Below are 12,522 nucleotides of genomic sequence, written 5' to 3' on the forward strand. Positions count from 1 at the left end.
GTATACTATGTCCAGTTTGCTTTAGAGGTATATAATCTTATCTGGACTTAAACTTATATTCCTCCAAATGAAATATTATGAACCGGATCCTAAGTCCATTATAGGATTATATGCCTCTCAAGGAAAATATATCAAGTATATAATAAAATATACACACACGTGTGCATTTTCATGGAACTTAATCTTTTTAAAACAAACTCAAGTTAAATGCATAGTATATTAAGTGCACATCAAGTGGTAACTGTTTAGAATATTGGTTTAGTAATTTTATGGTTTACAGGCCGCCCTAATTTATTGTGTTTATGTCTTTTGGAGATTGGATTTAATTATTACTTAATTTATTAGGTTGTACTAAGCAGTATTTTAACGAAAAATCGTCATTAATGACAGACAGGCGCATTCTGAAAATAATATAATATTTAGTTTTTAACATACCAGCATAACAAACAGATAACATATTTAAAGTCGAAAGCGTGTTATTTTAGAGAAGGTATTTAGTGAGTCTTTTATTGCTTTAACAATGGCTTTTCGCAAAAGAAGTTTAAGGATATTAGATTTGTCGCTCTCCGACATACCTAAGTCTTTAAATACAGACCCCAGATTACAAAAAGGTAAGTTTTATCACTAATTTACTATTTTTTTCAGTCAGTCGTGAAAAAATAAATGCAATATTTACTGCTTTTCTAAATGTTAATAAAAATATCTTTAATAATAATCATTTTATTTAAACTCTGCTTCCGTTGTAACGAAACTTTCTATTGCAGGTGAAGATAAAGAAACCCTACCACATTACGAACTTAGCGATATATGCGGCCAAGATGCAGCCATCAAATCGCCTAGTGTTGCAGAAGAAAATCACTCTAAACAAAGTTATGTGGTAAGTGCCAACCTTTATTTAAGTGACAGCGATGACTCAATAAAGGATAAAGATTATCAACCAGATTCGGATACTGATTCAGATGAAAGTGGAAGTAGGTTTCCTGTACCTTTATCGGCATTTCCAGAAGGTATGCCAAGTACATCTAATGCTATACCAGACTCTTTACCTAATACAGTAGAAGATAATAGAAATCCCAATCGTCTAGTCACCAAAAGAAAAGTCGTCAATAAAACAAAAATAAAGCAAACAGGAAAGAAACGAACACGACATGTTCTTAACTGGAAAGCGAATGAGAGAAAAAGAAACTATGCTGGTGGAAGGGCCTATGTTAGTAAGAAGGGTAAGAATGTTCCTTGCAAAAACTTAAAAGTGCCATGCGGATCATCTTGCCGCATGAAATGTGGTTCAAAATCATCTGAAGCTCAAAGGGAAGATATTTTCAAAAAATATTGGAATGATACAGCAGATTATAACATCAAAAGGCAATTTATATTATCTTGTGTCCAAACGAAACCTACAGAACGAAGTAGGTCGCGCTCAGGAGATGAATCTAAACTAAGATCAAATACTTTGGTTTACTCTTTTGTAATTAACGGTAATAGAACTGTAGTTTGTAGAACCATGTTCTTAAACACGTTAAGTATTTCACAACAAGTAATGAAGACTGCTTTATCAAAGCGACAGGATGGCGGCATTGTTCAACGGGATCTTAGGGGCACTCATGAGCCAAGTAATAAGACAACAGAAACAATTATTCATTCTGTGGTATCACATATTTCATCGTTTCCCAAATACGAGTGTCACTACAATCGGGAAAGGTCCAAAAAGAATTATTTAGGGCCTGATTTAAATATTGAAAAAAATGTATAAATTATACGAACAGGAAAAAACAGAGAATAAGGATGCTACTGAAGACATAGCAAAGCCCTGGCTATATCGCGATATATTTTATAAGCAATTTAATTTAACATTTAAACCCCCAGAGGTAGACACTTGTGACGACTGCGATATGTTTGCAGCTAAAATACGAGCAATTGATAATGATTCTGAGAAACAACTGATTGAAAACGAGAAAGATAAGCACTTAAAGGAAGCAGAAGACAGATATAAATTTAAATCTATTGATATGGCCGAAGCAAAAGTAAATATAAAGCACAAAGTACTGACTGGTGATCTACAAAAGTGCCTTCCCATGCCATATTTGACCAATTGTGTAAATTTTTATAAGCGAAAATTATGGACTTTGAATTACACTTTATACGATGGATATAATAGTGTTGCGTATTGTGTAATGTGGGATGAAACCAAAGCAATCAGAGGAGGAAATGAAATTGCTTCGGGAATTTTAAAGTGGGCTGATCTAAATATTCCTTCATCTGACGTCGAATGTGTAACCATATGGGCAGATAACTGTTGGGGCCACACCAAAAACCTATGTGTAGTTATGTGTGCATTTTACCTCATTCAACGATATCCCAGACTACAAGTAATAGATTGTAAATTTCTTCTAAAGGGGCACACGCATATGGAATCCGATTCAGTACACGCTAATATAGAAAGGAAACGGAAAAAACTACCCACTCTAACTATATTAACACCCTGAGACTGGCAACAATTTATTCGTCAGTGCTCAAATAAATACGAAGCTGTCAACATGGAACTCAATGATTAAAAAAATTCTTCAACAGGTCCATTTATTAATCGGAAAATAAATACTGATAGAGGGGCATTTCAAATTTCAAAATCAGTGATCTTACGTGTTACCAAAGAAAATTTTGGAATGCTTCAATATAAAACATCATTCAACAGTGACACTTTTCAAATGGTTGTCTTAAGACGAAATAAAAGAGGTGATATCATTTTGCCAGAAACTTTACCACAAATGAATATGCAATTGATTCCTATATCAACAAAAAAATATAGTGATCTTATGGACTTACTCTTATACTTGCCATCCTATTGCAATGATTTCTATAAAAATCTGCCACATTCAAACGAAGAGCCCGAGTACCATAATGATAATGATGACATGTAATTTGAAAACTGTATGTTAATTTTAACTAAATAAAATAAATACAGAAATATTGACGAGTTTTTTTACACAGATAACCAATTTATGAGGACTTAGTATATATGTATTATAAATATAAGGAGTCTTATAACTTAGAGGTAATATATCCTAAGTCCATTATTTTATTATCTTTAAACCCTTACTTTACTTTAAAAATACCACAGCAAACTATACATAATACTATTTTTAAATACCGACAATAGTTTTCACTACAATTATTAATTACTTATCATTTTTTGAACAAACATCAAATATAATGTTTAAGTGCTCCTCCTGTAAAATTATGAAAATGTGACTTAGGATAGTATGCTTCCTATGTACAGATATATATACAGGGTGTCTGCGTAACTTTGCACCATATGGGAAACTTTTTTAATATCAATTTTACGAAAAAAAGTCATTCCTTATAAAGTGCTCTGCATAGTCTAAAACCTAAGATGCAATCATCAGATATCAAATTTTGTCAACAGTATACGAGGTATGTCAAAAAATATTAATTTCGCTCAAGAGCAAACTACCTATTATACTTCAAAATATCAAAAAATTTTATTATGAACAGTTATTTGTAATTAAAAACCATATTCAAATATGCAATAACAGCCTTCTACGTGAAAAAGAAAATTTCTGAGATTTTCCTAAATTACCGATTCCGAACATCATTTTTATTTATTAGACATCTAATAACTCTTTTATTAATAATTTTAGGAAAAAAACTTATTCTTCATAAAAATCTGTCATGGTCTAAACCTCAAGATAAAACCATCAGTTTTCCAAGTTTGTTAATTTTATACGAGGTGTGTCAAATAATATGAATTTAGAAAGAATTCTTTCTAAATTCATATTATTTGATACACCTCGTATAAAATTAACAAACTTGGATAACTGATGGTTGCATCTTGAGGTTTAGACCATGCACATATTTTTATGAAGAGTACCTTTTTTCCTAAAATTATTAATAAAAGAGTTATTACAGGTCTAATAAATAAAAATGATGTTCGGAATCAGTAATTTAGGAAAATCTCAGAAATTTTTTTTCTCGTAGATGGCTGTTATTGAATATTTGAATATGGTTTTTAATTACAAATAACTTTCCATAATAAATTTTTTTGATATTTTGAAATATAAAGGTAGTTTGCTCTTGAGCGTAATTAATATTTTTTGACATACCTCGTATACTGTTGACAAAATTTGATATCTGATGATTGCACCTTAGGTTTTAGACTATGCAGAGCACTTTATAAAGAATGACTTTTTTTCGTAAAATTGATATTAAAAAAGTTTCCCATATGGTGCAAAGTTACGCAGACACCCTGTATATATATATATATATATATATATATATATATATATATATATATATATATATATACTGGTGTTTGGATCTTTGATTCTATTCAAAAAATTTTTCCCAGCCCGAAATGGTGGATGTGTGAATTGTTCGTAAGGGGATTTTTCCACATTCTCTATTTCATCTGTTATATATGTTACAGTGAAAGCTGAATATTAGTCAAGGTGTACCGTCGCTAGTGATTGTCGACCTTCACTGAAATGACCAGTGAATGTTGATAGTAGAAAATATATATCAGCTTTCACTAGGGAAGGTGAACCTTCACGGAATCAGCCTAGGGAATGTTGAACATCTGGCGGATGTGCACGGCGGGCGAACGACCTTGACCTGGTGCCAGTGATGTCTGGTGTCTGCAGCATTGTGCATATTACATTCCCGCCCAGCCGGCCGTCAGTGTTGGTGAGGTTATGTTATTGTGCAACTGTGTGTTATATCCTGATGTGGTATTTTAATTCTGAAGGTGGTGCGCTTATGTTTTAAAGTGGTTCAGTGTTAATGAACGATAATGTCTAAATCTGCGCAGTTTTACGAACTACTTAAAGATGAGCGTGAAAATTCCAAGTTGAATTGTGTTTCAGTGAATAAGGTGAAGTATGAGCTTCTTATTGATAAGGTTAAGACTGTAAAAATAAAATCTAATAAGGATGGCAATGACTACCGGTTTTTGAAAAGGTATGATGTTATTGAGGTGAATGGAATCACCAAATTAATATCCCCAGTAACTGAACAAGATAGCATCAAGTATTTTATATGCGATGAAGATCTTTTTCAGATATTAAATGATGCTCACATTACAACCGGACATGGTGGGCGAGATCGCATGGTGAAACATTTAAAAACAAAATACAAGAATATAACCTACAAGGATATATCAATCTTTCTAAGTCTCTGCGAGCCTTGCCTACAGAAACAAAAAAGCCTAAAGAAAGGTATTGTAGTTAAGCCGTTGCTTTTTAAAGAGTTGAATCATAGATGCCAAGTTGATTTAATCGATTTCCAATCGCAGCCAGACGGCGAGTATAAATTTATATTAGTGTACCAAGATCATCTCACAAAGTTTGTTGTTCTCAGAGCACTAAAGTCTAAAACAGCTGATGAGGTTTGTGAAAATATAATAGATATTTTTACTTTGCTAGGCGCCCCAACAGTATTGCAGTCAGATAATGGACGGGAATTTGTGAATAAAATTATTAATGGATTAGTTGATTTTTGGCCTAATTTTAAAATTGTCCATGGGAAACCAAGACATAGCCAAAGTCAGGGCAGTGTCGAAAGGGCTAACCAGGATGTGGAAAATATGCTTACCATATGGATGCATGACCACAAATCTTCTAATTGGAGCTACGGTCTGAAGTTTATTCAGTTGATGAAAAATAGTGCTTTACACAGCGGCATAAAAAGAACACCGTATGAAGCCATGTTTGGATGTCCACCTAAGCACGGATTAGCTACTTCCAGTATCCCTACTGAAGCTTTAACAAATGTAGAGTCTGAAGAAGATCTTGAAGCCGTTATTAGGGACATTACTGTTAGTGGTGAGCACGATACAGGTGAAAATATACAGGAAACCTCCAGTACACTTGAAAATGAGGGTGATTTGAGTGTTACAGAGAACAGCGAAGACCAACACTTAGAAGGTACTAGTTACCTTTTAACTGACCTGGACAAATCAACTATGGACATTAAAAGACAACGAGATGAAGCATTCAAATGCCTAACAGATCAAGCAAAACGTATGAAAAGTACATCTGACCATAAACTACAACCTGTTGACAAAGGTTGCACTGTGAGAGTTCCTGTTCCTGATGTGGACCGAGGCCGAGGGGATGCACGGTCAATTCTTGGCGTTGTGTTGGATGTAGTGGATAATGGATTTTACCGCATAGGAACCAGAGATGGTGTTCTGAAACAGCTGTATGCTCGGTAAGTTTTATTATTCTATTATAACAAGTAAAATCTTACCCTAAGTAGGCCACAGTCGTCAATTTAGTTTACATTTTTAATACTTTTATGAAGTTTAACTTGTTTGAACGTATTTAATACCGCATAGTATAATAATTAGTAATTTTACATTTAAGCCTACAAGTATCTTTTTATTTGCAGATCCCAGTTTAATACTTGTCCAGTAAACATTATAAAAGAAGATGAAATTCCAATAAAAATTCCATACTGAAATTCCATACTTTTATGAAGTTTAACTTGTTTGAACGTATTTAATACCGCATAGTATAATAATTAGTAATTTTACATTTAAGCCTACAAGTATCTTTTTATTTGCAGATCCCAGTTTAATACTTGTCCAGTAAACATTATAAAAGAAGATGAAATTCCAATAAAAATTCCATACTGAAATTCCATACTTTTATGAAGTTTAACTTGTTTGAACGTATTTAATACCGCATAGTATAATAATTAGTAATTTTACATTTAAGCCTGCAAGTATCTTTTTATTTGCAGATCCCAGTTTAATACTTGTCCAGTAAACATTATAAAAGAAGATGAAATTCCAATAAAAATTCCATACTGAAATTCCATACTTTTATGAAGTTTAACTTGTTTGAACGTATTTAATACCGCATAGTATAATAATTAGTAATTTTACATTTAAGCCTGCAAGTATCTTTTTATTTGCAGATCCCAGTTTAATACTTGTCCAGTAAACATTATAAAAGAAGATGAAATTCCAATGGAAAAGACACTTACTTTACGAACAGTTGCTACTACTCAGTCAACCGGAAGTGGGCAAGGATTTTTTAAGTGCAGTTGTAACAAGAAGTGCCAAACAAAGAAGTGTTACTGCATAAAAAACAATGTTTTATGCAATTCCAAATGCCATAAAGCATTATCATGTTGCAACAAATAATTTTATTATTGTTGACTATAGTATTTTCGTCTCTATTATAGTCTTTAAATTGTAGACTATAGTTTCACGTTTTATTTTGTTCTTATTTGTTCATCTTTCAAATTCTAAATTTACTTTTGTTATAAAAGTATACGTGATTTAAGATTAGTCTTTTATTTCTCTCTAACTTTCCCTAGACTGTTGTAGAGGAGGTTGTCATTCACTATAGGAATTGTCAACCTTCACTAGTGGATGTTGATCTTGTTTGTACGTCTGTGTAACTTTCCCTAGACTGCTGTAGGGGAGGTTGACGTTCACTAAGAATGGTCAACCTTCACTAGTGAAAGTTGATCTTGTTATTTCAGAATTCAACTTTCACTAAGATGCCCAGCGAGAGTCGACCGTGACTAGTAAAGGTTAACCTTCCCTGAAACGTCAACTTTCACTGTAACATATATATATATATATATATATATATATATATATATATATATATATATATATATATATATATATATATATATATATATACAGGGTGAGGCAGATAAAGGGCCTATTAGAAATATCTCGAGAACTAAAGGCAACAGACTCATGAAAATTGGCATGAAAGGGTTTTGAAGAATGATCTATTTAATGAAAATATTTTCATCTATTTGCTACTTCCGGTTATGCCGGAAGTTGCTTATAACTTGTTTTTTTTTAAATAGGACACCCTGTATATTTTTAGATTTTGGATTCTACTCGAAGTCTTCTTTCTTATAATATCAGGTTTTGTATTGTTATACCGGGTAGTTTAAAAGATAATTACGTTTTTGTATTAATTTCGTAGCAAATTTCGCACCTTATAGAATTGGAGTGCTTTTACATCAAAAACTTTATTTATGTTCAAATGATTTTTAATATAGTCTACTATTGTCAGAAATTATTAGGATAGCTAATTGTTGAATTTTAGTATACAGTGTTGGTCGAAACTCGGAATGAGTATTTTCTGAGTTTTCTTAAATGGAACACCCTGTATTTTAGTATTGTAATGAAATGATTTTTATGTTACTTTTTTATTTCTTAAGCATTTCCTATACCTAACTGCTTTAATTTGTGCGTAATTGTTAATCACACCAACAATCTTAACTACGTAAGTATTTTGATAGCTCAACCATTATTGGGAATTTTAACTATCAGTCTAGATTAATATGTATTTATTTCCGAAAAATTATTTGTGACTGAATATTTTCAAGGCAACCTAATAAAATTTCACGTATTTTTTGTTGCAATTAATGTTTGGCTTGAATCACCAATAACTCACAAATTAAAGCAGTTAGGTATAGGGAATGCTTATAAAATAAAAAAGTACTATAAAACATCATTTTATTAAAATACTAAAATACAGGATGTGCCATTTAAGAAAACTCAGAAAATATTCATTCCGTGTTTTGACCAACCCTGTATACTAAAATTTAATATATAACTATATTAATAATGTTTAACAATAGTAGATTATACTAAAAATCATCTGAACGTAAATAGAGTTTTTGATGTCAAAGTACTATAATTCTAGAGGGTGTGAAAATTGCTACGAAATTAATAAAAACACGTAATTATCTTTTAAACTACCCTGTATAATAATATAAAACCTTACATATTAACAAAGAAGATATAGAGGAAAATCCAAAAATGTAAAAATATACAGGGTGTCCCTTTAAAAAAAAACGATGATATAAGCAACTTCCGGTATAACCGGAAGTAGAAAATAGATGAAAATATTATCATTAAATAGATCACTCTTCAAAACCCCTTCATTCAAATTTTCATGATTCTGTTGCCTTTAGTTCTCGAGATATTTCTAATAGGCCCTTTATCTGCCTCACCCTATATATGCAAAAAAATATTCTGATTCAATTTTTTTCACCATCTTGCTTGCAATGGTTCCCTATTAACAAATTTGCATGTTGCCATAGTCAAAAATGGGTCAAAAATGTTTTAAACATTTTTTAAACTTGATATTTTTCCGCATGTAAGAAAAATGCAGGTCATAAATTAAATTACATATTCTAGTAAAAAAATAGATCGATTAAAACCTATTTTACTTTAGTACAAATGTGCACATAAAAAAGTTACAGCCCTTTGAAGTTACAAAATGAAAATCGATTTTTTTTTCGATAAATCGAAAAATCGTTAAAGATTTTTTATTGAAAATGAACATGTGGTATTCTTATGGAACAACTTAAAAAAATATCAGTGAAATTTGTACACCCTATAAAAATTTTATGGGGTTTCCCTCCCTTAAACCTGCCCCCAAATTTTGTGTACGTTCCAATTAAATTATTATTGTGGTACCATTAGTGAAACACAATGTTTTTAAATATCTTTTGTCTCTTAGTACTTTTTCGAAAAGCCAGTCTTTATCATGCATTTTTGTTACACCCTGTATATTCGGAAAATTTTCAAGTTTAAAAAAGTTGTTTAAAAAATTTTTGAGTCTGGCAACATGCAAATTGCGTAAATAAATATATTTTATGTGCAGAAAAATATTCTGATTCAATTGTTTTCATCATCTTGCTTGAAAAGGTTCCCTATTAACAAATTTCAGGCAAATTAACAAAATAGGGAACCTTTTCAAGCAAGATGATGAAAACAATTGAATCAGAATATTTTTCTGCACATCCAATATATTTATTTACGCATATTACATATTACTACAGTGTCGCGCACGCTTGATTAGCAAATAAAAAACAAAGGGGTTTTCGATATTGTATTGCAAAACACACTTCGGTATTTGATCAACCGATGTTTAATGAATATCTGCCTACCTTGGCAACATTGATATTTTCAGTTTTTCACATATTTTTTGGAGGGTTAAAAATGGCCGATTGCGCAATTTTTAAATTTTTAATCGCTTATATGTCAAAAACTATTAACCTAAGAGAAAAGTCACTAAAGACCTTTTCTGTTTGGAATGATTCAAAAAACCTAAAAAACTTTGTTCGATGCAAAAAAATAATTTTAGGAAAAAAAAACAAAAAACCCTAATCTTTCCCCTCGCCTGGCAAGGTCTTATGCTATTCAGAATCGCCTGTCATTGTACATATTTCTTCTAAATGACTTACTCAAACACATACTTAAATTTAAACTTTACAGGAGAAAGTTTATTTTACCCTCTAAACTACGTACCTTTCGATTCACCTGGTAGATACACGTGCAGGGCTGATGCCTGCCAGGTCATGGTTTTTAGCCTTGGTGTGTTATGAATATTATCACTATACAAATTTCTAGCCTTACAGGAAGACCGTTACTCGGAGGGTTCACTAGCTCTTAGTTTTCTTGTTTTTCTTGTTTCTCTTGTTTTTCTTGTTTGTGTACAATGTTTTGCTTATAGAAATCATTATCTAGTTGAACATAATTATTGTCTGTGCAAAGTGTTAATAGTTCCTGATCGCTGATACATTCAGTTTGGTTTCTGTTGTCAATGTACAGTTCCTTTTTAATTTAGCTCTTATTAGTTTTAAATTTTTCTCCAATGACACATTGGTGAAAAGGCTTGGGATATCGAAACTGACTAACATATCGTTGTAATTGTAATAATTTCTGTTGGTTTTTGCAAGAATTCAGAACAATGAGTGCCCCTGTGAACACCACACTGTATTGTTGTATCTATTCTGGTATCTAAAAGAAATCATTTGAGATATTTTCTCTCCTCCATTTTCCCTCCAATATAATTTTACGAGTATAATTTTGATTAAGAGAAATATACAAGAAGCAATAACATTGGAAAAAGGATAAAAGATCGGAAAGGATGATAAGAAATATAGTTATGAGCTGAAACCTATCATGGTGTACGCATGGGAGATACTCATCTCGATACAAAGGGACAAAAAAACGTCCGGAGCATAAATCGACAAAGGCGAAAACTTTGATAAGTATTTAAGATCCAACGCGAGCAGCAGATATGCAAATATGAGGTATAATATTAGACTGCGTGAATTTTTTGGGCTCAGTGCCTCGGGGGAATCCAACACAATCCCTAATCTAAGAAGATGCATCGTAAAAAATACAATAACGAAGGCATCCGGCAATTTCGCTGTAATGGAAATCCAAACACTTTATTTTTATTAAAACTGCAAAGAGTATTGCATTCAACAACGGTATTTGCTAAGGATTTTTAAGTGCGTAAGATGTTGCTCATAAATTATGACCGATAAGAGGGGTAATTTATAGAATTTAGTCGCTATTCAGTTTTATAGTGCCCTTGTTATGCTCCTCAGTTTACGTTTTAAAAAATCTAGAGCAATAAAACTTTGCCAGAGTAAATGGCTAATAAAAATTATTCTCCGAGGACTTTTTTGTCATTTTTGTCTTAAAAATTATAGCTATAGCCGTGCTTTATATGTATGTTTATATTTCTGAGCAGATGGCATAAAAATTGCACTTACGGAAATATTTTTCAAAATATTAAAAAATCATAAAATATACAGGTAGACAAAAGAGTTTTCCGGTATTAAACCTTTATTGGAAAATGCCGGGAAACATTTTTAAAATAAATACCGACAGCCAACCATAGTATTGTCGGTTAAGGAAATAATATAAAAATGGTTATAAAAGTTATTTATCACCAACCGCCACTAAAGTCATTCATTATTGTACTCATTTGCCCTCATTTGCGGCAGTAAAGTAACACTTTATTGTACTGAAAGAAGAATTTTACTTTACCTGCCGCGATGAATCAAATTAACCCAAATTGAATGTAAGTGGTCGATTGCAGTAATCGAATGGCGAGAATTTGAGTGAACTTAAAATTTATTTACTTTACTTATTAAAAATATTGTACACAATTTGCGTTATTAACAATTAAAGTCAAAAAGTAAAATTCTGTAGTACTTTGTAAATATATTCATATAAAATAAATTAAAACTTTACCGATTTAGTAATTATTCAATATTGATAACTATCGATTAAAAATCGAAAGCGGCCATATTGCAAAAGTTATCTGTCATCACTGTCATGAAATTATTATGACGTCTAAATTTGAAAAAGTTCTTAAATTGTAAATTGCAAGTAAGTGTTAAAACCAATATCAAATTATTGTAGAAAGTGAAATTGTAGATAAAATATATTTTGGCATTATCCAAGCTGTCAAGCTTCCAGTACTTCATTTACCAGCTTTTCATTCAGGGATTATTAAAATTAAAGATGATTAATTTTATGAAATAATGAAGATAATCAAATTAAAAAAATTGTGTAATGTTATAATGAGATTTTAAAGAAGTTAAATAAACGACAGGTTTTTATTCAATTTATTTTATAAATTTTATTTAATTATTTTTAAATTATTACAGAGCCCAAACTCTTACGTAGTGAACTTTAAGGTGCGAATCATCGGAATTCAA

The sequence above is a fragment of the Diabrotica virgifera genome, chromosome 10 (assembly GCF_917563875.1).
Source record: "Diabrotica virgifera virgifera chromosome 10, PGI_DIABVI_V3a".
In the NCBI taxonomy this organism is placed as follows: Eukaryota; Metazoa; Arthropoda; class Insecta; order Coleoptera; family Chrysomelidae; genus Diabrotica; species Diabrotica virgifera.